The sequence below is a fragment of the Thamnophis sirtalis genome, unplaced genomic scaffold (assembly GCF_051295495.1).
Source record: "Thamnophis sirtalis isolate CommonGarterSnake01/CBP01778 unplaced genomic scaffold, rThaSir2_p1.2 scaffold_1, whole genome shotgun sequence".
Taxonomy (NCBI): Eukaryota; Metazoa; Chordata; class Lepidosauria; order Squamata; family Natricidae; genus Thamnophis; species Thamnophis sirtalis.
Window position 1 is genome coordinate 83,047,380 of NW_028261381.1, and position 24,770 is coordinate 83,072,149.

Sequence of the window (24,770 nt, forward strand, 5' to 3'; positions counted from 1 at the left end):
ACAATCAGCATATCAGAATATGTTAGAAGGAAATTATAGCCCAACACATCCAGAGGGCCCCATGCTAGTAAAAGTCTACATCTGAGTTCTCATATCCCCCGTTCCAGACAAATAGCCACCCAAGTCAAAAAGTCATTGCTTGCCTAAAAGCAAGACTTATTTACTTTAAGCAGTGTAGTAAACTCTAAATCAAATAACTGAACTGAAAAGATATACCGTCCCGACTGAAAAGGAATGACATACAGCCTGATTCATAAGGGAAGGCTCTGAGACAAAGCTGTTTGTCAATTCCAATGACAAACTGCACCGGCCATCCTTTTATCTCCATTTACAATCAATTTGGAATAAAAATACTACATTCTGGACTGAGGATCAGAAGGTAAAGTATGCATCTTGATTTTTTTTGTACAGAACAGAAATTTACTTTCTCAAATATTTATATTTACAGTCTCATCTGCAATCTTGTAAAAAAAAATGTATGAAAAAAGATAGAACTGCTCCCACTAAGACCAGTTCCAAACAGATGTTACCCGACTTAAATCTGTGTAAATTTATCTTTTAGCATATGCTACATGATGGTAATTTGAAAAAAACTTACTTTAAATAGATGTCATAATGTACAATATTTAGAATAAGCAGGTCTGAAGTCTGCAACCTTAACCTACAAATATATGACATACACTTGCAGAAATTGAAATTAGATATACCAGTATGTGCTAGTTGTTTTCATATTAGTAGTCTACAAACTACAAAGTTTACCCACTTCAAACAGCAGAATGTAGTATCTAGGAATTGAGGCAGTGAGAAATACATTCTTAAAATAAACATGTGGATTAGATGTGTGTTAGCATTTATTTAAATCATATACTGATATTCTACATGCAAATTAAAGTCAATTACTGCTATTAATGCAATTAAGAACTGTGCAAGTGGCTTTTCAGAGTAATTTGCAAGAACAGTTGGAGTGGGGGCAAATCCAAACTACAATCCTGGGGATTGATTGATTGATTATTTCATGTTTCTAAACCGCCCATTTCCCTCAAAGAGAATTTAGATTTCCTACACAGAGGCATACATAGTGATCCTATTGCAGGGTGACTTCCCTTATCTTCTATTCCACTATTTCCTGTCTGTAGTGTTAAAAAAAAGTCTTATATAAATTCCTCACGACTACATTATAATTCCAAACCAGAAATTGTTGTTTACCTTTTACTTTGATGTAGTGTTTAATCTGTTTCTCAGTTTAGTGGAACTTTGTTTTCTATAGAAAATTATCTCCAGTATTCTTATTTACTTCACTATGTATCTTTTTAGGAAGAAAGAAGCAATATATAAAAGGTGAAAGAAGATTGTCAGGAGCTGTGATTATCTTTTTCTATGAGTGGCGAGCATGAAGTTTTATTTATACAAGTACATGGACATCAATTTACTGATGTCATTAACTATCTTTATTCTTCCAAATATATAATGTTTTTTAACAGAAAGGTCTAGTTTGTTTCTAAAGAATACCCAAGGGAGAAGGAACTATACACCTAGCACTTTAATTAAATTGATTAAAAATCACAATTCTTACCTGATTCATTTACATCTAATTTGCAGGACAAAAGCAGCAACATGACTTCATATCTTTCTCATTACCTATATTGTTAACAAGAAATGGGAAAAAAGTTTTCTGTTATACTTAAATATAATACTGGACTCTCCATTTTACTCACTGTTCCACAATGATAAATACACAAAGGACATTTGAGAACTTCCAAGTTATATAGTAATACAGTTAGAGCAACCGCAAGGTTTGTTGGATTTTCAATGGCTGGATGCCAAGGCTTTATAATCAGTGGAGCACATCTGGAAAAGGAAAATTCAAAAGCCAGATCCCCAAGAGGGTGGGAACAAATGCTTGATTATATATGAAAGCATCCAAGGGTAACAAGGACCAAGTCTGTACAAGTAGAAGTAATTCTATAACTAGTCAACCTGCTAATTGAGGTAACAGATTGCTAGGAACACTACATGTAAAATATATAATATACTTAGATAAGATTGCCTTATATGATTCTTGTTGATCTTCCCATCTAATACAACTATCATTTTTATGGATACATCAAAAATATGATTTTCTGAGGAACTATATTCTGTAAATTAAGCAAATAACTGAATATTAGATAATATTACATATCTTAATCATTTAGGGACTATATAAATACCTCCATTTAAGATCTAAAAAATTAAGTCAAATCCAAAGGTGCTTGTAAAGAAATATATAGCTAATAAACGAAGAAACATTATATTTCCTCTATTAAAATGCTGCTTAGCTAAATGGCAGTAATCATAAAAATAACTAGATTTCAAAGAAAAATGTCAATTTTGGGCCAATGAACTATGGATTCAAATTCATAACTAAGCTTTTACAAATACTTTCTGAAGAACTTTATCATGTTTTATAAAATAATATGTGTTTATTGAAATTAAAGTATTTCATACTTTTCCAAAGATATGTTCCCAGCTGCTTTTTTCTGACAGAAACATTCATGTATATTCATTATATAAATGAGGAAAGAAATTTAATGACTAGAATAACTGATGTTAAATCACTTGCTTGGATAGATGAACCAGATATTTTGCTATAGATTTACATACATTGAGGTATCTGAAGTTTTAGTTTAAAATGTGATTAGTACATTAATCTTAGAAATATTCAGAAACATGCATCCAAAGATTATGATTAATCTAAATTAATACATTAATTGGTAACTCTTCAGTTACCAATTTCAATTACATATTCCTAAAAAGAACTATAATAAATGTACCATTGTTTAGAAAAAATATGTGCATAGTGCACACACAATAATTCATATTAGCTATACATATGTATATGGCCCTAACTTGTTTACCCATTTACCCCATATACCTTCATTCTAAATCCCTCTTTACTGAAGAATATCTAAATGAGAGCTCTAATTTGTGTTTGCCTGTACTGCATGTGATTTCAGATTCACATTTGAAGAAAACAATGAAATTAGATATCAGACTTTACTCCTGTTTAAGGAACACTGAAACAATCACGAAATTACACTTGTTGTCCTCAGCATTCTCACACATAAAAAACCCATGGTTTCTCCCAAATTAAATGGAACTTTAAAAGAGTGGGAAAACTGAAAGTGTTTCAACAAATGAGAGAGAAAAACACCCTCTTTATTAGCTCAAGCAGACCTGCTTTATCACATCTTACAATGCAAACCCATCACTAAACGCCATTACAGTACCGTACATCATAAGAGGGTAACCATAATATTCGATTCATCATAGGAGTAACACCCAGTATCAATTCAAGTGCATTCTTTCCAATGTTAAATACTTTGCCTAAATGCAAGTTAGACAGCACATGCATATTTATGTTTTGAGCTGAAACCACGAATAGCATTCCAACAGCAGATGTTGTTTTGTCAGTGGAAAGGGTTCTTAATAAGCTACTATCATCTTGAACAGTTCCTACATTTGCTCCTGGAGTATGAAGCCTCAGAACAAATTAGAAACATACAAAATAGTGGTATGGAAAAGAGATGAACTAAAATGCACTCAATTTGAATGAACCTATCTACCTAGAGAGTGCAGCAGTATTTTGTATACAACATATATAATGTTATATATTATATATGCCAATGGATAGATTTTAAAGTATGTGCACTTGTATGGGACTGTATTCACCTTTTAAATAGATTAAAATAATATAAGTGAAAGGTTATATTTTATAATGTTCAAATCATCTAGTTTAGCAGGACTGCTCAATTGTAAGTTGTTGCTTTTTTCACTATTGATTTTATTCCATATTTACTGAAAGATGGAATTACTCACACTAATAAAAGCACAAATGTTTCTTATCTACCCTTTTTGCAGATGGTATTAAACATCTTTTGTACCTTGCCTAGTAATAAAATGCTATTTTATGGTATTTGTTTTATCTGTTGAGGTAAGATAACAGAAGAACTATTGTCCAGGTAAATTTTCATTTAATTTGGCACTAGTATAAGATGGAAATCCCCAACTTTACATATCCTGAACTGGCTGCTCCTAGGTCATAGTTATATTATAAAGCACTACAGTGCACAGACAGATATTAATGCAAGAAAAGTCTGCTTGCAATAAACAGAGTTACTGTTATATGATTCAGAAAAATAATTTCTTTGTAATTCTAGATATTAAAAGCTTTGAAAATTAAATATATGGCTTTCAAATATTTCATAGCTTTAACCTGTTCTACGGTAGGATCTGAAGAAATCAAATATTCTAAAAAGCATTTAGATAGCATTCCAAGAAGGATAAAATAGTCATATAATATTAAATTGGAAATATTAACAAAGCATGTGATTCTAATATGAAAAAAACACTATGTGAACCCATTTCAAATTAGTTTCTGAGCTAGTTATAGCAAAGTAATTTCTTTCTTAATTCTAAAACTCTAACATTCTACGTTTGCTAAATCAGTCTTAACAGCCCTCCAAGCAAAGATTGTTGTTTCTTTTCAATAGGCTGTTTAGGATAAGCACAGGTAGTAGTCCTCACTTAATGGCCCTAATTGGGCCCAGCAACTCCACCACTAAGCAAAGTGGTCACTAAGTGGGAAGTCACATAATCACAATTGTTCTTTCTAGTTGGAAAGTGGAAACAGGCAAGACTACTCACTTTCACACTCTTGGCTTTTCTTTGCCTTCTAATCTCTCCCCTTTCCTTGAAAGAAGAGCATAAGGCTGGGAATTACACAAACAAGTTACTCTTTTGAAGTTTCTATGCTTCCACTCAGATGAGAGTGTGTTTAAGACAAGGCCCTTTAGCTTCAAGTATTAAGAGTTTTGGGGAGAGAACCACTTTAATTACATGTACACATACATACTCACAAACACACACACAAACACACACAGAGAGACAGAGAGTGAAACCTGAAAACACTGTAATCAGTTGCAGCTCTCGTGAAAGCTTTCAGTTTTCAGAAACATAACTATAAACCTATTTTCCTTCCAGTGAAAGAAAAACCATCTTTCCTTACATATAAGCTTTTATTATATTGCTTTAGAACAGGGGTGCCAAATTCATGGCGTCACAGTGGCGTCACATGATATATCAGGACTTTTTCCCCTTTCGCTAAACCGGGCGGGGCCACCATGTGATGCATCTGGCCCGCAGGCCATAAGTTTGACACGCTGCTTTAGAATCATAATTTTCCAGAGCACCTACCAAGACTAAAATGCAGCAGAAGCATATTCATGGAGTCTGATTTTATGATTTAGTGCAGGGGTGTCAAATTTGCAGCCCATGGATGTGTCACACGCTGGCCATGCCCATGGCAGGTTTAGCGAAGGGGGGGGAGTCACAATACGTCACGTGATAACACTGTGACAACATGAGTTTGACACCCCTGATCTAAATAATCCTCAACATAAGCAGAAGGGTGAGAGTTGGCATTAAGTGATCATGGAAATTTAAGAGACACCAATGACTGTTCTGTCCCCCCTTCTCGGCTCGATAACAGATGACAGGCAAACAACTTAAAAGGAACTCTCTTTATCAGTTCTCGGCTCAGACTGGCTGTGAGCCCCAAAATAACATAATTACAGTCTCTGCCTGAAGATAACGGAATGAAAAACAAATCTTTCTTACGGCAACACAAGTTGAACAAAATGAAAGCAAAGCACTTCTTCCAAAGTCTCTACAAATCAGAGTTACAGAAAAACAAAGCACTCATCCAAGTGTATCTGACATAAACCACAACCGGTGATCAAACCATGTTGAACGAACCAAGGAACGTTGACTCCTGCAACCAGGGCGTGGCACCATCTGTCCTTTTATCCCCAGAACACGCCACTCACGAGCCCCAGCTGCAGTGTTAATCTTGCATCCTGAAAAGACTCACAGAAGACATCTGCTGAGTCACAACAAATGACTACCAGTTAAATTTCATTTATTTGTACCCTAAGACATATATAAGCATATTAGGAAATGAAATTCTTTTAAAACTGAATTTGTAGATGGAGAAGACTTGAGAACTGTGAATGTGAGCTTAAAAAATGGAAGTTAAAACTACATGAGAATTGTACGGCTTTAAAAGTTTATTTCACATAAATAAATGTAAAGATAATGAACAATATATTTAAAAAGAGTGTGGTGTCCCACATTGTCTGTCTATTAGGAAAAAACTTGATTTCCACTTCCATACATATAACACACATCTGAACCTCATTAGGGAATTAGGGAACTTATTTTTATTTTCATTTTCTAAGGTTAATACTAATTATTATTTAGTCGCATTATGATAAAGCTGCTATTCTACTTCTTGGCAATCTATTCATATCCACTTTGCAGCTTTATACAACCCCTCTCATTTTACTTTCTAGTTGTCCCTTCATCTTCTTTCTTCTCCTCTTTTAAATTTTGTCTGATCATTTCAACTTTATCTTGAAATAAATGAGCCTCCAGTTAATCCTATTCCTGATCCCATTCAAAATGCCCCATCCTTTTTCTGGGAAGTCTATAACCTTGACTGTATTTCCAATTGACCCACTGCATCCTTCTCTACAGAATCATTCTCATGCACAGTCATTCAGAACACTGGTGCAAAACATTTGGATTAGACTTATGTACTGAATCATGAGTAAAACACTCAGTCTAGCCTCTTGTACACTAGAAAAACAGATCATATTTATATATGAATAAAAATAATTTGATAGGCTAAGACAATGAGCTTGTCGATCAGAAAGGTTGACAATTTGGCAGTTCGAATCCCTAGTGCTGCATAACGGAGTGAGGTCCCATTACTTGTCCCAGCTTCTGCCAACCTAGCAGTTCAGAAGCATGTAAACATGCAAGTAGAAAAATAGGGACCACTTTGGTGGGAAGGTAACAGCGTTCCATGCACCTTTGGTGTTTAGTCATGTTAGTCACATGACCATGGAGACATCTTTGGATAGCGCTGGCTCTTCTGCTTTGAAACCGAGATGAGCACCACCCCCTAGAGTCAGGAACGACGAGCACATATGTGCAAAGGTAACCTTTACTTTATAAATAATTTCAAGGCAGAGCAGGAATTGCAGAATTCCACCAATTCCACAGTTTACAAACTAAAATCATATGGAAAATATTCAAGTCTACGGATAAAAGAAATTTAAATGTATTTTATTTTAAAAAGCTACTGCAAAGTTTTCAGTGTATGTGCCTGTACTAGATAATATAGAGCAATAATTCTGAGTAATTATTTAAAGAGAATAGTTCTGAAACTCTCCAAACAAGTGTGTTTTAATACTTTATATTCCATTAAATTATTTTCTTTTTAAAAGGAAATAAATTGAGATTATTATCTTTCTACTTTTATCTGAAATAAACACAAATGCTGAAAGGTATGCCTTAGATATGAAATGTTTTTATGTTTTCAATTTAATTTAGTACCATGATGAAAAAGAAAAAGTAAAGATAAAAATGCATTGCTGAACTAAAAGCCATATTTTGCTAGTTTGGTATTCTGCAAACTATTTGCAAGTCACAAACTTATAAGTGACAAATTGTAGGTATTATACATGCATTTAAAATATTTTTAAAAATAACTATACATGTCTAATTATAAATATTTATATTTATATTATAAATATTTCTAGCACCTAAGTCAGTAGTAATAATAAATGATATTTTGTCAGTCAGTAGTAATAATAAATGATATTTTGTCAGATAACAATGTTATTATTTGTTTTTTCCACAAGATGGCACCCTGGTCCCATTCTTTCTTGTACAAATTAAACTAACCAGGATTTTACAGTATATTGGTGCATTCTAGCTATTTGTACTTCTGAATTTGGTGAACCATGATTTTAAATGTCCTTATCTATGTAACATAAATAATTATTGCCAAACCATCAGAAAATCGATTTTTTTATTTCCACAGAGGTGGAAATAAATAAAATGTAGACTCACTGGTGTGCTTCTTATGCCTTCATGTTCATGGTGTGTAATTTCCTCAGGGTTTAAAAAGCAACACTGCAGAATACAGTTTGAAATTTAGTAGTGCCTATGCACCTAACTAACCTTTCTACCTTTCTAGCCCAAACCCTCTTACATTCCACTCCATTCCATGGTATATGAATGTCTTTTAAAATAAATTGAGTATACCTACCCAGTAATACGTATTCCATAATATTGCACACATAAAACAAATACAGTAATGACTAATAGCATCTTAGCGTTAAATCTCCGTGTTTTATATTATGTTGTGACTATAATATTTTGTTTGTTAATACTATTATCATTTGTTGGCCTGATTTTCACATTATGTTAAACCTGACCGGTTAGTTTACGTAAAGCATTAAGCTATAATGGATGGATTCATACTAATCCATAACATAAAAAACTACACCCTGTATTATGATAATCCATTGTGTACTAATGTAGTTTGCCTTTCACAAGCTTATAAAATCATTCCAATACACTTTAAGCGTTTTTTCAAATTAGGCTCTTAAATTCATAATCATAATTTTAAAAAACTCATGAGAAAGGAATTGTGCAAAACATTATGTAAGCAAACTGCTTATAAAACCTAGACAGTCTCCTGTTAAATGGAAAAATGATCCATTGAACAAAGGAGTTCACCATGCTTGTGTTTCATACAGACGTGGTTGGTTGCTAGGAGCAGTGCCTTCAATAGAATCTTTGCATTCTTGCCTAGTTAGCTTCCTCAACTACTTGTTGTAGCATTGCTCTATTTTTTTTTCAGTTGGATATATACATATACATATATCCAACTGAAAAAAAAATAGGGCAATGCAAATACACAGAATTTGGTTTCAGAAATATTTTTTGAATAATTAAGCAGCTATTGTTATCCAGCTAAAACCCTGCAAATACATTTTGGCTAGCTTCTTACATAGGCCAAACAATGTTGTTTTTAATCTTGATTTGTTGAACAACAAAATGGCTGGATTCATACAAAATGCTAGACCATAAACTATTGCTTACAAACACAGTGATGATATATTCAACATTATCAAATTTAACTTCATTGTATACAGCGGTGGGATTCACTTCGGTTTACCACTGGTTCAACACTGTGAGTGCACAAGCAAACTTGCCTTCCATGCATGTGTGTGGCCTTCCATGCATGCACTTATTGGAAAATAAGATAATTGGACTAAATGAATAGCATTGTTCTTTGATCTGGCAAACCTAACAATATATTAATAATAGATTTTTCTATTCTAAAAAATCAAAAGTTGCAGGGATAATAAAAATTCAGAGACAAAGTTTATATCAGAGAATAAAAAGTTATTCTCAGGAAGGGCTGCTTAACTGTCAGGTAATCTCAACATTCTTTCCAAGAAATTTTATGTACTGTAACTATGAAGTGTCCATGAAGAACAGAGTAGGATTCTTGAAAGGGTACAAAGAGATAATATTGTAAAATTATCCCTTATACATTTCAAAGAAATATATTTTTCTTTTAAATCTATTCGCGTCATGAGAGGTGGTTAACAGAACAAAGTAAGTGATTACTAGGAATGGGCGAAATATGGTATGACCTTGTGCTACAGGACCATAAGGGCAGCCATAAAGGACATCCTAGGTGACCCTGGATGGCCTTGCTAAAGGGCTTCTGGTGAAGTTGCAACAGGCCCAGCAAGAGGGCAATGGATAATATATTGCTATAGAAATTATAATGAGATACAAATGGGCTGATGAAACAAAAAATAACCGCCATGTTAAAGTACTAAGAAACAGAATAGTGAAATACAAAATAGGAACTTTGAACACTGCTGGCTTGGGAAATAAAACAGAAGAAATGGTAGAAATAATGCAAAGAAGGATCAAAATAATGGGACTAGCCAATAGAAGATGCAAACCACATGGTAGTAAAAAAAGTTCACAAAGGATACTTGTTTATTCACTGAGGAGGGGCCACAGCAAAGAATGGATTGTGCTTCTTGAACATCCAGACATAACAAAATGCACACTGGACATCAACTATTCAGAGAAAATAATAATATTGAAAATCAAGAGAAGAGAACAAACTGAAACATTTGTACAATTATATGCCCCATGCAATGATAATTACACAGAAGAACAAAAGGATTTCTTCGATGAACTACCATGTTTCCACGAAAATAAGACAGGGTCTTATTTTCTTTTGCCCCACGAAATATGGCCTTGGGCTTATTATAGAGGGAGGGCTTATTGTTTTGGGGTTGCCGGGCAGCTGCTCCTTGCGAACTGGCTCCCAAAGAGCCAGGCACAGCCTCAGGGGCGAAGCAACCATGAGGTGACCACGCTCATGAGCAGTCGCCCGGCAACTCCAGCCAGGCAGAGCACCATTCACTGACCTGGGGGTATCCCTAAGGTGCCAAGCTATGTGGCGCTCTGCCCACCCCCCCAGATCCCGAGGCTTGGCACATTCGGGATACCCCCTAGGTCAGTGCATGGAGCTCTGCCCGGCTGGAGAAGGGGGTTGCACGAGTGCCTGTTCCGCCCCCGCCGCACTCTGAGCATAACTTCTTCTCCAGCTTCCAAGTCTTCCAGCAGAGGCCACTCTAGGAGTGCCCTCTATGGTTGTGGGCTGGCTGCCAGACAGAGAGTCTTCTGGACAGAGAGTCTTCCAGCAGCCAGCCCACAATCATAGAGCACACACAAGGCTGCTTCGCACCTGAAGCTGTGCCCGGCTCTTCGGGAGCCCACTTGCAAGGGAGCAGCTGCCTGGCAATTTCCCCCTCCGGCCAGGTAGAATGCCACTCCCCAAACTAGCAGTATCCTGAAGATGCCAAGCAATGTGAGTGCTTTCCCCCCCCCCCCCAGCTCCTGTGGCTTGGCGGGAGCTGCGATACCGCTAGGTCGGTGAGCGGTGCTCTGCCTGGCCGGAGGGTCGTGTGTGTCCAGGGGGCTTATTTTTGGGGTGGGCTTATATTTTTGACCACGCAAAAAATGTGGCAAGGCGTTAGTTTCAGGACAGGTCGTATTTTCGGGGAAACACAGTATCTGAGGCGATAGAGAAAGTGGAATCTAATAATAACAATGTACTGTTAAGTAATGGGAGATTTCAATGTTAGACTGGGTATTAACAGAAAAGAATATTAACAGTTCATCAGCCCCCATGCTGCTAAGAATAGTGAAAGGAAAGAGAACAGGCAAAGGATACTGGACTTTGGACACCAACTTTTTACCACCAAGACTCACAATGTTGTACATGGTGTAACATCCTCACTAAAAGTAAGATGGATTACATATTAACAAGAGTAAAAAGAAGTTTCAAAATACTTGATGCAAAAATTATTCCCAATGGAATATGTAACACCAATCACAAGAATGTAGAGCTAACAGCAAGACATGACAACTCTAATATTAATAGAAAAAAATCAAATAAAAACCATGAATTAATTAAAATAGTAAAACGTAATTAAGAATAGACAAATTACAACAAAGGATGGAGACAATATTTAGTCAACTGTGACCAAAAGTGGCAAATGAGGAGGATGAATGGAAGAACTACTTTGCTTAACATTGCAGAACTATGCAGAAAAAGGAAGTGGAAAAAGATGGAATGGGATCAAACACGCTGTATGATGGAGTGAAGAGGTTAAAGAAGCAATAAAGTTAAAAAGAAAATTATACAAATGTTGGATAAAATCAGGGGGAAAGATAATATAAATTACAGATTACAATGCAGAGATACCAACAGGATGATCAAGAAAGCAAAACAAAATTCCTTGGAATGCTTCAGAAAATTATTAACAGCTAATAAGAAATCAACCTGTAGAATGTTTTTCAAAGTAGTCAAAAGTATATGGAAAAGAGAGGATAATTATAACCCCATGGAAATAATCAATGACAAGAACAGAAGGCCACTAGTAGAACATCAGAAATGATAGAAAGGTGGTGAGAAGACTTCAAAAAGCTCCTCAATCCCCTAGGAGATACCTAGAGGAAGCAGCACAAGATCTCAAAATAACAGTGCTAGAGCCAGAAATATTGATTGAGGAAGAAGCAAGAGTTGTTCAAAAGTTAAAAAGTCACCCAAATACAAAGCACCAGGGACAGATAGTCCACCAACAGAAATCATTCAAGCAGCAGATGGCTACATAGAATTTTTAACACAGCATGGACACAACTAGCTGCACCTATTGATTGGCAATAAGCAATAATAATATTACTGTGGAAAAACAAAGGGAGCAAACAAGAATGCACACAATATAGAGCCATGATAGTGAACCTATGGCACACGTACTAATGTGGCATGTGGAGCCATATTTGCCAGAATGCCAGCCCTCAGCTCCGGCGCACATGCGCATGCCAGCCAGCTGATTTTCGGCCTTTCAGAGGACCAGGGGAGACCATTTTCGCCTTCCCAGGCTTCACGAAAGCCTCCGGAACCTGGGGAGGGCAAAAAACAGGCCCAATGGACCAACTGGAAGTTTGTTTCCTTCAGAGCCTGGAAGGGTAAAAACTCCCCCCCACACACATGGGGGGTCCACGTGCATGTGAGGGGGGGGTCCATGTGTGCTTGTGCAGGTGGGTGTGGCACATTCCATTGTGGGTCTAGGCACGTATGTGATAGTGCATGCACACACAATTTCGGCATGCTTTTAGAAAAAGGTTAGCCATCACTGTCCTAGGATGCTGTGCTATTTTAATATAATATTTTTCTTCTTTTTTAAATGATTTTTATTACACATATTTCAACTTTAACACTTTTCCACTCGTAACAGTGTCAGTATCACTATCATTCATATTTACATCATGGCTACTTCAACTTTCTTTATATATCCTTATTCCATATACTGTATGCTTATTCATATATTAACTGCTAACACTCTGATGATGTTAGCAGAGGGTAAGGAAAGCTAAGTGAGCAATATATTTTAAGTTCTAGAGATCGCAATGTCTGTTTCTTCTTTTATTCATATATGTACATTAACAAATCAATATTTACAAATATATACAATATCTTTCTTTTTTATATACCTTTCTAGTAGTCTTTATGAATGCTCTTTATTTCTGTTTTCAAGCCAATTATACCATATGTTCCAAATCGTGTAATACTGTTTCTTCTCTTCTCTTTTAATTTCATAGTTAGCTTGTACCTAAAAAAGTACCTTTTTTATTACCATTACATCAGAAGGGATACTATCTTGTTTCCAGTTTTGAACAAATGTAATTCTAGCCACAGTTATTATATGGAGCATGAATATTGGATTTTCTTACTTATGTTTTCTCTTATTTTTTTGTAATTTCTTCTATCCATACCTTTATTTTAATCCAATATTTCCTGGCTTTTGGGCACGTCCACCACATATGGTAGAATGTGCCTTGTTTATATTTGCATCTGTTGCATTCCACAGATCTGTTCGGAAACATTTTTGCCAATCACACTGGACGTAAATGCCAATGATAAAACATTTTATAGAGATTTTGTTTATATGCTGCTGACAATGTTAATTTGTAATTTTTCCCCAAAGTTTTCCCATTCAATATTGTATTTAAAAATTTTTGCCCAAACTATCGTCTCTTTTACCATTTCCTCCTCCATTTTGAATCTCAAAAAGTAATTGTATGCTTTAGTGATCATTTTTTCCTCTGCCCCCTGTATTATTTTATCTAATTCTTGTTGTTCCTTATAGATGCTGCATTGTTCTAAATATTTTTTGTATCTTGTCCGAATTTGTAAATATGGCCACCAGTCTATCTTTATTCCATGGCACTTCAACTCTTGGTTAGATTTTAATTCTTGTTCATCTAATAATTCTTTATAAATTACTACCTTATTTAGATCTAGCACAGTTTTTTCTTTTTCTTTAGTGTTGTTGTATGTCTATTTTAATGTTTTTTTTAAATCCATACAAATATTTTTGTTTCACATAACAAAACTTTTCTTTGCAAAGAACATCAATTATGTATTGAATTCATAACCAAGATAATATCGGGCTTAGAAGAGGACCATACAAATTCAGAGATATTATCAAGAGTTGCAAATACTACCTCCATTATCTGATGTAGTCTGTCTCTGGTTGGCAGCTATTGTAATATTATAGCTAAACTGGTGTTTAGTGTGATCTATCCAAGTTTTTCTTAGTGTGTGCTGTGAATTGTGTAAAAATCCAAGCAGCAAATAAGATTACATAGATAGAACTCTCCTTCTCTCTTCTCTGTGTATATGTGTGTGTGAGAGAGAGAGGTTTACAGTATGAAAACCTCAAATGTATCCTAAAATTCCATTTATATAAATTGCAGATGGATGAAGTGAGTGTTTTAAGTTCTTTTTTTTCAAACTGCTACAAACTGGTATCTTAGAAGGACAAAATAGCTTAAAATAAAACAACAAATGACACATTTTCTTTTTTAACTCAGTGTATTCTGTATAAGAATTCAAGACTGGTGTTTAAACATAGAATGCATAAAGGATTAGACTTGTATATCATATCAGAACTCTGCCAAAAGAAAATAATTATAAGGAGTCAAAATAATATGAAATAAGATTTTCCAATTAAACTACATAAGCTCATGTTACAAAACTTGATATTCCACATCAGTATTTCCTTATCAGACCACCTTCTTTAGTTTAAACAACAAAAGGACTCAACTATTTCTTTTCTTGTTCCTCTGTTCAGCATTACTTATCCAGCTTTTCTAAATCTCTGCCTACTTACCTTCCTATCAATACACAAGCGTACATTGAAGTATCAAAAGCCAGTTTTTCTATATATATCATTCCATTATACTACAAGTCATAGAAGCTGGAATTATTGTAAATAGATAAAATAATTAGAAATGTGACAATAATTCCAGACAGTCGAAATCTGGGGCTAATAATCTATAACAAATTTCCAAATTTGGAAAGTAAAGTATTCTTTAAGGAAAAGAGTGTATGTAATTGCGCAACTGATAAAAGCACAGCAGGAAAAAATATCAACATTATAAACATTTAAAATTATGCAGAGTCCAGATAAAAAAAATTGACATTGACATTGAAAATTGTGATTAAATGTGACAATTTAAATGATACAACAGTGCGGTAAGACCAGGTTGAAGGACCAGGTTAGGGACAGTTTGCCATGGAGAAAATATATCTATCTATGTGATCACTAAGAACCAATACTAAGTTGATGGCACATAACCAACCAATCAATTAATGGTGTAAATTTACATGATAAATACTAAGATGGGGAATTAGTGGGCAAACATTTCTATTTTTCAGGATTATGTGCAACTGAAATATAGATATACTCATTCTGGAAACAACACATTTCAGGAAGAACTCGCTAAATTACCGTTTAACAAGATGCTCAATTCCATCATTTTATTTCTTAATAAAGGTTAAGCATTTCTGTCTTACTGCCTATGTAAACCCCATCTATTCGTATCCATTTTATGCGTTCATAATCTTGTATATACTTGTATCTTTTATCTTATACACGCTGGACAAAACAAACAAATAAATAAATGTCAACTGAATAGGAAGATGCTTGTTAGCACCAATGTGAATAATCACTGTATCAATTTAGAATCACGTATCATTTTATTTAGGAGCAAGTCTCACAGAACTCTGTAAAACTTCCTACTTCGTTTGCCAGAACAAAACTAAAGTGCTACTAAGAAGGCAAAGTGCAATATGGGCTCTAATTGCAATCGGTCCATTTTTGCACGTTGTCTTCCTCTGAATGTATCGCTCACGTATTTCTCCCCCCTCAAACAGCATTTGAAGAAAGCACATTGGCTAAGAGGGACGTGATAGCTTTGAAGTTAACGCGGGACTGTTGGGCTCCCCCCCACCCCCGCTACAACAAACGCAACGCCGCTCTGAATATCGCTAGCCTGATAAAGCACCCGAGTTTAGAAACCCGGGGGGGGGGGGTTAAACCGGCGGAGACGCTACTCTTTTTCCCCTCCCCCCTCCTTGCAACCGGCGGCTCTGGGCTCCCCAAGACGGCGAGCATCCTCGCTGTCGTCATGGCAACTGGACAACTTGCAGCTTGTCCGCGTCGTCTCGGCGGCAGCCGCTGGCTAAAACGTCCCCGTTCGCCCGCTTTCGACCCTCTGTACCTCACCGGCATGTCCTCCTCATCATCATCATCCTCTCACCCCCTGCAGCTCACCCTCGCTGACCTGCCGGGCGGCGGTCTTCTTCTGACACACTTGGGCACCATCGCGTTGCAGAAACTTTTCCCCGCGTTCAAACAGCCGGAGAGCCGCAGATGGTACAGGAGCCGCGCGAGGTCAAACTAGTTCACGACGCGGAGTTGTTCCCGCCCCCTGGTGGGGCTGGCCGGCGCCTGAACGGGAAAGTTTTTTTTCTTCGTCCTCTTTCCTCGGAGTGTCTCGGGTTTTTTGTGTGTGTGTGAGTTCAGAATAAATGATTGGGATGATAGCTGATTGACTTTTATGTTTCTCCAATTGGGGTATCATATTCTAAACCACGGGATTATGGGAAAGAGTAAACGGGATTATTCAAATCTCTTTGTGGTAGCCTTATGCCCCAATCCTATAAATAGGTGCCTTATTCCTTGAACTGATAAAAATTAATTTGAAATCAATAGGTTTATCTAGGGGGTCTGTTACTCACATTTAAATATCCCGAATTTCCTTTTTTTTATTTTGATGCTAAAGTTTACATTTGTTGCAGGCGGAAAATATTTCTTTGACATATTTCTCTGAAATGCTGGTAATAGTCTTTAAAAGGAAACATGCAGTGAAATATAGCGCAAGAATCTAATAGGAATTAGGTTTGTTTCTTTAGCCGTCTCCCAAATTGTCTGTTATAAGCAAACTCAAAATATTCTCAAAATCAAAACAGCAATTCCACCTTTTCTGTTTTGTAATGTGCTTGGTGCTCTCTGAGCTTGCTTGTTTTTTTGCAGACATTTCATTACCCAAATCATCAGTGCTGAGCTACAAATATTATCCTTCATTGATTTTGTTCTATGCATTACAGCAGTGTTTATAGTGGAAAGTTTTGCAATAATATCTGTCTGCTACAATGTCAAGTTTAATAGTACCCCATATTCTGTAAGCGCTACTTTGCTTATCTTCTCTTTCTAAAGATATGGACTTCTTTACTTTTCAATAGTAAAATATTCTGATGAGAAAACTGGTCAGTTTGCTTATATAGTGCAATTTTCTAAAAGAGCCAGGTTGGGACAAAGTGGTTTGCTATAGGAATAACTGTGGTGCCTTTTTAAATAGGATTAGTGATGTCATGATGATGTTGCAAAAATAAAAATACATTACCAAAATACACTACCACTCAAGATGGTTAAATTCAAATGTACCAAAATATTATGTGCTACAATTCTTTTTGAACAGTATCAGGTCTAGATGCTTGTAAGGGATAACTCTTCCTTTGAGCAACTGGAATATGAGCACTGGGGAGAAGTTGATCTTGATGTGATAGGTGTTCTATAGTATAGTCTTCATTGTCATTCTACAAAATAAATGCAATGAAATTGGTTAATATACAGTATTATATTTAAGCCTTCTGGTTTGGTTCACATGACACCAAGCATGATTTCTTGTATAAATTATAGTGAACTAGATTCACACATTGTACTATTTCAACTGTTTACAGACTTCAGTGATTAGGTTCACCTTACATACTGAGCAAAAACCAAACAGATCACAGTAGTGTATCATGTGGTGTGTGAAGTCCAAGGTAGCTTCAGTATATATGAGGAAGGAGGCAGCAACTGGAGAGAAGACAGCTCATTAAAAAAAAATTAATATATAACACCTGAAGTGATAATTTGCCATTTAGAGATTGACAATGGCTTTGCATGCCAGCAATATTTATTTTATCAGTCATGGAAAATCCATTCATCCATCCAATGTCAGATTAGAATGCATAGGCTTTCAGAATACAAACGATGTTGATCAACATGATAGTGCATGACTAAAAGCATAGAACAATGGATTGTGGTACTGTGATCATTTTCAAAGTCAAAACTATTGACAGCCATAGTAGAAAGTTAAACAATCTGGTTGCGTTAGATCAATAGAATGCTCAAGATAATTATAACTACAATTTAATAAAACCTTGTGTTCTTTAGCTATAGTGACAGTCATTGTACAGTAAACTTCTATTACTTATGATGCAATCTTACATGCATTTATCGGAAGATAAATTTTAGTAATCTCACTGGGGCTTACTTATTAGTAAAAATATATAGGATAGTACTCTTATCTATTAAAAGAAAAAGCCTAAATATTTTGAAGCATATAGTGTGGGTCAGTAGAAAATACAGAGAAATTCCTGCTGTGGGAACAGAAGGATCCACCTACCTCCTATTGAAATCAGGCTCAGAGTATTCCAAAAGGTCGGAACAGCCCTTTCCACAGAGTTTTGAATATTGCCATTTCTGAAAACGATATCAGATGTATAATCAATTTCTTCTTTTGTATGAATATTAATTGTATCTCCTGTATGGAAGGTAGTATGCATTGCCAGATCTCCTTAGTAACAAATATTAGCACATACTGTATATCATGCTGAAAGATAAACTATAAACTATTGTGACTTGATTCAGTTTGATTTATGTGATTCCAGAAAACTTCTAGTCCTTCACAGGAAAACATTCTTACATTTAAAATAAACAGTTTAATGAAAAGTGAGTTCCTAAAAGAAGTGAAATACAGTAAGGATGATAACAGCCTTCTATTTTCCACTGTGTATACCTTATTTTCAGAATGCCTGACCCTAAGGAATGGTTCAAGTGGTGCTGGGAATTATGTGATTCAGCCTCCAGAGTGAACACTATTGAGATCCGGTTCCAGTATAAATGGTGTAATTATTCGTATTTTATTACCTGACAATGGAAGATACCATAGTTATAAATAAATGCTATAATTGCTTGCTTCTGTGTTAGTATTTTATAACATGTTGATCTAGATTTTATTAGTTTCTGTAATTATCCACAATGTAAGTTTATTGTCATACGTTTCAATTCTCATTTCAGAAGTACTAAAAATACTTGCTTCCTCTCTCATACATCTCTTCTCTTGGAAAAAGAGAAGAAGTAACTTTAAAATCCAGGGTTTTCTTAATGAAGCTGAAAGTGCCTCTTCAGTATCATCATTTCCACTTCTAAAGAAACATAAACATTCTGCTTTTTCCCAAGGAAATCCATTCTAAAGATGGGTGGCAGCTGAATCCCTAACAAGGCAGGGCCTCTGCAGTGGGTGTTGGGGGAGAAAGAGGAAAGGTCTTCAGGTATCAGGCACAACTTTGGATAGAAGCCCTGCACCTTTATATGCGTATACAACACCGGGACACCTACAAAGGCACTTCACCTGAAGAAAATATTACATTGTTTTGTAAATAGACATGTAAATATGTATTTCTAAGTTCTAAATAATATGTAGCTAATATAAGTGCGCCTCCCACCATCTCAGTGGTTTTCAGGTCTCTTTCGCGCATGTGTGGGGATGAGGCACATGTGTGGAGGGCAGGGGAGTGCAGGGGGTCATGTGTGCATGTGCAGGGAGTGGGGGCACATGTGTGGGTCATGCATGCATGCGTGGGGGTGGGGCACACATGGGTGCATGAACATGTACAGGGTGGGACGTGCAGGGGGGTTGCATGTGCATTGCATTCTGGGTGCGTGCACGTGCTTTCAGCACGCAGCGACAAAAAGGTTAGCCATCACTGGATTACAGGGTTGTAAGAAGGAAAAAAATTCTCCAAAATAAATCCACAGCTTACTTTTCAGTACAATGTTTCGAAGCTATTTTTAAAGATAAGAAGAAATCAACCAGCGTTAATTTTCCAATATTCTTTGGAAGAAATGACAATTCTACAGCTGCCTTTCCTTTGTGTGCAGTTATTTAGAAGCTCCAATATGTGCAGCTCGCTTCACCAAATTCTTATCTATAGGATTACATGATATTATTACCATATATAATGATTGTTTACATGACACACTGAACCACATATTAGCTAACCACATTTTAGCCTGTTGTGTTGGGTTAAAACTGAAAATTAGTTAATTAACTGTAGATAAGTGTATTGTAGAAATATTATGTGGCACAGTTTCCCACAAAGACTCATGCAAACATACATGTTAAGTGTAAGTTCCATAGACTATACGGGTAGGCCTTGACTTAGAACAGTTCATTTAGTGACCATTCAAAGTTACATCAGCACCGAAAATGACTTACAACCATTTTTCACACTTAAAATCAGTGCAGCATCCTCAGGGCCATGTGATTTACATGTGATGCTTGACAACTGTTTCATATTTATCACGATTATAATGTCCTGGGGATATGTAATAACCTTTTTTTTTTACTTTCTGATAAGCAAAGTCAATGGGGAAGCCAGATTCACATAATAGCAGTGTTTCTAATTTGACAACTGCAGTGATTCACTTAACAAATATGGCAAAAAAAGTCGTAAAAGGGAGCAAAACCCACTTAGCAACAGAAACATTGGGCTCAATAGTTGTAAGTCAAGGACTACCTATACTAATCTTGCTTAAGAACATTTCCAATCACTCAGGGAGAAGGAATGGTGGTAGTACAATGTTGTGACTCTGCTCACAAAAGCCATAGTTTATCAAGGTTGCATAGTTCAGATAAGTTTACTTACGGTAATTACTTAGGACAATACACTGAACACAAATTTCCCAATTACATTATCCTAATGTACCAGGTGAACCCAGCTTGTTGGTTGCCTAGGAAAAAATTATTTATCATTATTTATCAGATTGATGGTTTATTTGCTATAAGAACCAAAAACTTCACACTCTGAATTTCAAAAGCTATTACTCATAATAAAATTAATGAAACAATAAGAGAAAATATTAATAACAGAAGTTTCAGTATGTCCTAAAGCCAATTGTTATTTTGGATTTAGTACAAGGAAAACACAGATACTATCATCTATGCCTTCAGAACTTAGTTAACAACTCAATGTACAAGTTATTACATATATGTTATTATGCATGGATTTAATGTTCATATGGCCAAAAAAGTTTGCTTATAGGTGACATAGCCTCTTGCTTTCAGAGAATGATTTATTGTATGTACTGCAAAATCTGCTCTGAAGGTTCTGCTCGAAATACAGTATTTTGAGAATACATGCGGCTTCCTGGGAGGAGCCTACTGGTGAAGGCAGCAAAAAATCAGCTGCCTCCGAATTCCTGGCTACGTACCTGTTTAGAGGATCTTCCATCTGACGTCTTATCAGGTTTTCTTATCCTTCAGGCAAGAGGGAAAGAAGAAACTGTTTTGCTGGCAAATGCTCTTCGATTTTTGCAGCTTTTGTGCTTGCAAGGAAAGGGGGGCGAGCCCAAGGCAGAACGGCTGTCCGTGCTGGGAATTTCAAACTGCCTTGTGCAGGACAAAGTAGGTCTCTCCCACTCTGCTCTAAGTTTTGTTTGATTTAATCTTATCACGAGCTGAATCCGTTTACTGCGAGGACAATAATTGCTTATCAATATTTTAGTTTCTTCTCTTTTTCTCCTCCGAAAAATTATTTACTCAGAGGCTTTTAAAATGGCGCCGAGCAGGCTGGTTTCTCCGGTAATAACGAACACTTTTTGCTAATCCTCAAAAGACTTCAAAAGAATTCAAAACAAAAGAGATAGCTTATCAAATGTTTTGGTTTCACAATAGAAGAATTTTACTCCTTCATTAACTTTGTTATTTGGAAGTTAAATGGTGATGAATCTGTTGAACGGTCTTGTTACAATGTTTACTCACTGAAAGTTTTGCCAAGCCTAAAACTTCAAAATAAAAGCCTCTTTACTTAAAGCTGCATATTTAGGCGATACAGCTTTATTAACTGCAGGCAGACAAATTTTGAAATGGCCTCAAAACCAAATATTAACTTGAAGTCTTCACCCTCTACTTCCAGGGGTACACCCTCAGTGCCTGGCACAAAGCTGCAGCCTCCGCTTCCTACGCCCCCTGCTGGGGATGTATTAACGAAAGAATTTTTTCTGAGTAATCTAAACGAGGCTCTTAATGCACAGACAATTAAAATGGAAGATAAATTTAGAGATAATAGAGAGGAGAGAAAAGAGGAAATAAAAGAAATGAAAGAAGAAATTAAAAGTGAAATTAAAAGTGAAATAAAAGGACTTAAACAGGAGTTGTATGAGAAATTTGAGGCTAAGGTTGATAAAATTAGAGACGACATGCTGAGTCTTGTAACTGTATTAACAGAACATATTTCTGGAGTGGAAGATACTCTAGAGGTTCTTAATGATGCCAATGCTAACTTGACATTGAAAACAGAGGTGGTGGAACAAAAAGTGGAAAATGCTGAAAAAGAAATTATTATGATACAGTACCGACAAATGGAGCTTGCATTAAGAGTAAGGGGGCTGCGTGAGGAGAAACAGGAGAACCTGAAACAGATCCTATCGGAAGCTTTTGACCGCCTGATGGGAAGACCAGGGACCAACCAAGGCTGGCAAATTGACAAAGCTTACCGCGTTAACTCCTGGCTGGCAAAGCAGAAGCAGCTTCCTCGAGACATCGTTATATATTTTACTACAAGAGAGTTCAGAAATATGGTACTGCAAGCGTCTTATAACACTAAGCTTCAAATTGGCGGTCAAGACCTGGCTGTTTTGAAAGAGATACCACCTCAAATGTTAAGAGCCAGAAGAGACTACGCTTTTTTGGTCAAAGAACTCAGAAACCGTCAGATACAGTATAGATGGGATGCACCATTCGGCATCATATTTACATTTGATAAGCAAAGGTACCGCCTCAACTCTGTATGGAAAGCCCGAGATTTTTATTATAATATATTGAAGGCTGGACACCCTGCACCATATGGACCTAGAGAAAGACCACAAGAAGGACAGGATAGACAGCAAACTACACAACCACCAGACAAGATGGAGCACCTCTCTTCTCTAGAAGTGCAAGGTGCTATGGAACCAAGACCTAGCCGCATGACTACTAGACGTATGGAGAAACAAGCTAAGAAGCAACAGTATCAACAATTATCGGCCATCGATCAAGGAACTACAACAACAAATCTGGAAGCAGTGGGAGGAGCTAAACCTAAGGTTAAACAGGCCGTGCAGGAAGCTCTAAAAATGCTTCAACCAACCAAAGATGACAACTAAGATTTTAACATGGAATGTCAACGGACTGAACTCTCCACAGAAGAGGAAGAAAATATTTCATTATCTTAAACAGTTTAAGAACGATGTAATTTGTTTGCAAGAAACTCATATCAAGTCAACTGATCAAAAATATCTGATCAACTCAAAACTTGGTCAACATTTTGCAGCTTCTGCTATGGAAAAGAAGAATGGTATAGTTGTATACTTAAGAAAAGATATGAAAGCTGAATTAATAGAAGCAGATCCCTTCGGAAGATATATTGCTTTAGACTTGATCTTAGAAGGGAAAAAGACATTACTTTTGGGAATTTATGCACCCAATCAACAGCAAGATAGATTCTATAGAAATCTTCATGCTAAATTAGTACAGTGGGACTATAGTTCCTGTATACTATTGGGTGACTGGAATGGAGTGATAGACACTAAGAGAGATAAGAAGATTTCCCGCCTAAATACCAAGATGCGAGCAAAGTTACCCAAATCCTTCTTTGACATTATGGATGATTTTGAATTGAGAGATATCTGGCGAGAAAGAAATGCAGAGGAATATGACTTCACTTTCTTCTCGGACAGGCATCAATCCCTTTCAAGGATTGATTTTATTCTAACTACTAATGATTTGCTTTCTAGGGTCAAGAAAACAAAGATTGCAGCTAGAGTCCTTTCGGACCATAACCCAGTTTGGATGGAGTTGGGAAGGGTAGTGCAGGCAAGAAGGTTTTGGAGACTGAATGAAAATTTATTTAGATATGAAAACTATATTAATGATTGTAAAAAATTACTATCTGAATATTTTGTTTTGAATATGAATAAGGGTACATCTATGGAATTTGTATGGGATGCAAGCAAAGCGTATATGAGAGGAGTTTTGATGAATATAAATAAAACACATAGAAATAAGCAAGGGTTAAAACGAACAGAACTGGAAGAGGAAATTAAGAGAAAAGAGCTGGAGTTAACAAGGAAACCAGACGATACAAAGGTTAAGGAAACTATTAACATATTAAAATCTCAATTTGACATGTTGATCTCTGACCAGGTAGCTACTAATTTACTATATGCAAAACACAATACTTTTTGTAATGCAAACAAACCTGGCAGATGGTTAGCTTATCAGATTAGGAAAAAAAGGAAAACTCGAAATATATCTAAAATGATTTACAGAGGGAAGGAGGTGTTCCAACAGGAAGAGATTCAAAAGGCTTTCTGGGAATTTTTTACAGAACTGTATAAAGGGGATAAAATTAATGGTTTAGACATAGACAAATATTTAGACAAGGAGAAAATACCTTCAGTTAGAGAAGAACACAGGCAAAAATTGAATCAACCAATAACCTCGGGGGAAATCCTGCAGGTAATTAAGCAATTAAAGCCAGGGAAAGCACCAGGTACAGATGGCTTGACAGCGGTTTACTATAAAAACTTACAGTTAGAAATGGTAGAACCTCTTAGAGAATTATTTAATATGATTCAAACGGAAGGTAAAGTCCCTCCATCTTGGAAGACAGCGTTTATATCTTTGATACCCAAAGAAGATCAAGATACTACTCAACCCAAAAATTATAGACCCATTTCATTACTGAATGTAGATTATAAAATTTTTACTAAAATATTAGCAAATAGGTTAATGTTGGTCATTCAACAATTGATACATACGGACCAAACAGGTTTTATACA

The 24,770-nt window shown here is 36.1% G+C and overlaps 1 protein-coding gene and 1 long non-coding RNA gene across 7 annotated transcripts in view; one reads left to right on the forward strand and one right to left on the reverse strand.

Moving 5' to 3' along the window:
• Positions 1 to 16,239, reverse strand: part of STK33 (serine/threonine kinase 33) — a 57,326-nt gene extending 41,087 nt beyond the window's left edge. For 3 of the 6 annotated variants that reach the window (XM_087717676.1, XM_087717682.1, XM_087717646.1), the window contains exons 1-2: positions 16,113 to 16,239; positions 1,574 to 1,638 (exon numbers count right to left, since the gene is read on the reverse strand). The gene's annotated coding sequence lies outside the window, so the exon portion shown is untranslated. Of the gene's footprint in view, positions 1 to 1,573; positions 1,639 to 16,064; positions 16,086 to 16,112 lie in introns of those variants that run through there. The other 3 variants (XM_014055217.2, XM_087717660.1, XM_087717688.1) reach the window with 3 other exon arrangements.
• On the forward strand, positions 16,232 to 19,349 carry LOC148049603 (uncharacterized). The gene is made up of 3 exons (XR_015696936.1): positions 16,232 to 16,350; positions 18,696 to 18,791; positions 19,128 to 19,349. It is a non-coding gene; the product is annotated as an uncharacterized LOC148049603 (long non-coding RNA).
• Positions 19,350 to 24,770: the final 5,421 nt, after the last annotated feature.